Genomic DNA, 3,242 nt, shown 5'->3' with positions numbered 1-3,242 from the left:
ACCGTGGCATCTACTGGCGTTGCAGTAGCTCTAATGCAACGACATATGACACCTAATGCCACGACATCAATGATCCGTGACATTAGATCAATACCTAATGCAACGACAACAATATTGTCGTGGCATTAGCTATAATGCCTAATGCCACGATTTCCTATACCTAATGCCACGGTTTCCTAAACCTAATAATAATAATAATAATAATAATAATAATAATAATAATAATAATAATAATAATAATAATAACAATAACAATAACAATAACAATAACAATAACAATAATAATAATAATAATAATAATAATAAATAATAATAATAATAATAATAATAATAATAATAATAATAATAATACAATTAAAATCAAAAATTTCAAAAAAAAAAAAAGAATTTTATTAATATGAATTAAAAGTTTATACAATGTTATCTATAAGGAAAATTACAAAATTAAATTATTACTAACTAAACTAAATAAAATACACTTAAAAGTTAAAACTAAATCATTGTCCCCCAAACAATATTTTGGGCAATTCTTTGAATCGCATTATCATTTTTTTATCTTTCTTCTCTAATTTCTCAAGTAAAGCAATCGGGGAAGCATCTTCTTCTGCTTCAATATCCACCTTTAGCACTATTTACACATATCCAATGGATCTTGATACCCTAATAAACAAAACACACAAACAAATCAAATTAGGATTATAAAAGAATTGAGCACTCAAAAAAAAAGAAACTTGAGTTGAACAATATATACAAAGTTCATAAGAAGGTTCTTTTACATAGTTAAGAAGGTAATCTTCATCACATTATAATACCGACCATATTATAGTAGATACACAAAACTACTCACATTAAAAGCAGGCGTGTTCGCACAAGATATAATACATTATAAAGAGAAATTAAAATTGATTACCAAAAATGAAACCCAATGCAAACGAAGATACAAGTATAGTAGACTCCTCAACCTCTTGCAGCTTTTGTAACAAAAAAATAAGTCAAACTTACAAGAAATTCCTTTCCCCTCAAGCATAGTTTCAACATCAACAAAAAAATGCAACAATATTGTATGTCAGACCACGCAAACAAGAAATATGAACTTTAATAACAAAAACAATTATGACCAATATTAGAGCCATCCTTAACATGTCCATCAGCATGAAAACTATGGCTATTTAAGCTAAATACGAGGAATAAAAACGAACTTAACCTCAAAAATCACATAAAAACTGAAGCTCCAACCACAACTTAACAAGCTCCTCAAACCAACTAGCACAATATGAAAATAAGTTAAGAATTGAAACTGATAACTATCTGGGGTGGGCTACGGTGGTAGTTGAGAGTGAGAGTGGTGGCAATGTATATCTCATATTTACAACATTAGTGAAAGTACATACAAGTCACAAAAACTAGATAAATTTGACAGAAAAACAGTTGCATAACAAGTCATTTTTGTCTCCCATAATATATTACAAGAAATAGAGAGATCATTTACCCCCCCCCCCCCCCCCGAGCGAATACCAATATCATCTATGATGAACGCCAACTCTACTTAAGATCACAAATTTCATTCTGAAAACTTAACCTCCTCTTAAAATGTCCAGCTAACCGGTAAGTTACGTTCTCCCACGGGCATCATTTAAGTTCATAAACTTCTTTCCAATAACGACTTCAAAAACCAATCAAAGTTTGCAACTTATGTCCAACCTCATTTCTATGGGAAAACAATAAGAATTACTTCATTCAACATTTACATATCCGACACAGCCAAGCTTACATTTTTCATTATTGTCCCATGTTTTTGTACATACAGCATATTGCATCTATAATACCACTTTAGCCTAAAATTTTATGCTTTTCATAAGACTCAGAAACACCCACAAAAACCCCAATCAACAAATTAAATTTTTTCACATCTTGAAGATATAAAACGCAAAGTGGCAATTGTATAAAAAAACAAATTCACTTAATTTGAACATACTAACTCTAATGCACCTTAAACTCAACCTAAAAAAGGAAAAGAAAGAACCTTCAATAGCTTCTCTGAGAGTCTTGAAACCCAAACCAATACTCTTCCAGAACCTGTTTCCTCCTTTCCCAGGTTGCTTTCCCTTTCCAGGCCAGTTTTCCTCGAGCTGCATTTTCCATAAATCAATTAAAAACAAATAATTTAAATTAATTAATTGAAAATTTTAGCATTCACAGAATTTGTAGATTACCTCAGAAACACTTTAGGCTGCTTCAAAAAGGCCTTCTGTGTCTTTTTTACGAAATAGCGAAATGTTAATTAATAAAACTAAAAACATACAGAATATAAATACTAGTAATAAGATTGAAATTCAAATAATCGAAGTAAAGAGATAGAATAAGTACCTGTTCCGCCAAAATTGAGGGGTTGTAAGATGAGGTTCAGGGGAAGCAATGGAGGCGCCGCAGAGGAGAGATAGAGAGTGAGAGAAAAGGAGAGAAGAAAGAAGAAGTGGCTTAAACCCAGCAATTCAGCATATCCACATTCAATCAAAACCTTTTTAATCGGCAAAATGGTTCGTCAAACCAAAAACATCAAAAAAAAATTATTAGAAAATTTAACAAATTACAACAGATAGAATTCCAAAAATTAATCGAAAAAATAATCAAGATTATGGAAAGCAAAATCAAATACAGATAATAATTAATAAATGTATAGAAAAACAAAAATAAAAGAAGAATAATCTATTGCCGTCGATTATTAGGGTTTGAGAGCAATGAAAAAATGCAGAAAATTAGAGATTTAAGAATCGATGAGAGAGAAAGATGAGAAGGAGAGAGGGAAAAAAAAAGGAGAAGACGAGAAGAAGACGACGATTACAACCTATTAATTGGGTGAAGAAGTGAATTGAACCTGATTGAGAAAGCTGGGTGGATTGGGTTTGTGACCTTGTAAATTATTCATGAAAAAAAATAAAATTGGGCAGTTTTCTTAGAAAAGCGTGAAACTTTTAATTTTGAGAAAAAATTAGGCGGACTTCTTTGACGCGCCTAGTTAAAGAGTACATATTTTTAATGGTCATTGTATTAAACAACCCTATTGCAACGGCTAGCTCTCATCCGTTGCATTAGGCCCTGTTATTAAGAAGGTATGAAGAAGCCGTCGCAATAGACCTAGCTATTGCAACGGTTATGAATGCAGCTGTTGCATTAGCCATAATTTAGCTGTTGCGTATGATAAAAAATGTAGTAGTGTGAATTGGGTTATTCTTGGGCCTAAC

General features: G+C 31.4%; 1 long non-coding RNA gene across 3 annotated transcripts; it reads right to left on the bottom strand.

Annotated features, from left to right (window-relative positions):
• Positions 1-361: 361 nt before the first annotated feature.
• Positions 362-2,990, bottom strand: LOC110711312. Of its 3 annotated transcripts, none has more exons than XR_002509334.1 (5): positions 2,876-2,990; positions 2,368-2,518; positions 2,214-2,254; positions 2,024-2,129; positions 362-660 (listed from the first exon to the last, which is right to left on the bottom strand). It is a non-coding gene; the product is annotated as an uncharacterized LOC110711312 (long non-coding RNA). The 3 variants fall into 3 exon arrangements; XR_002509333.1 differs by having other exon boundaries at positions 2,846-2,968; XR_002509332.1 differs by having other exon boundaries at positions 363-660; positions 2,368-2,967.
• Positions 2,991-3,242: the final 252 nt, after the last annotated feature.

This window comes from Chenopodium quinoa, unplaced genomic scaffold (assembly GCF_001683475.1).
Source record: "Chenopodium quinoa cultivar QQ74 unplaced genomic scaffold, ASM168347v1, whole genome shotgun sequence".
Taxonomy (NCBI): domain Eukaryota; kingdom Viridiplantae; phylum Streptophyta; class Magnoliopsida; order Caryophyllales; family Amaranthaceae; genus Chenopodium; species Chenopodium quinoa.
Note: the sequence above shows the minus strand (reverse complement) of the source record. Positions and strands in the feature narration are given on the sequence as shown.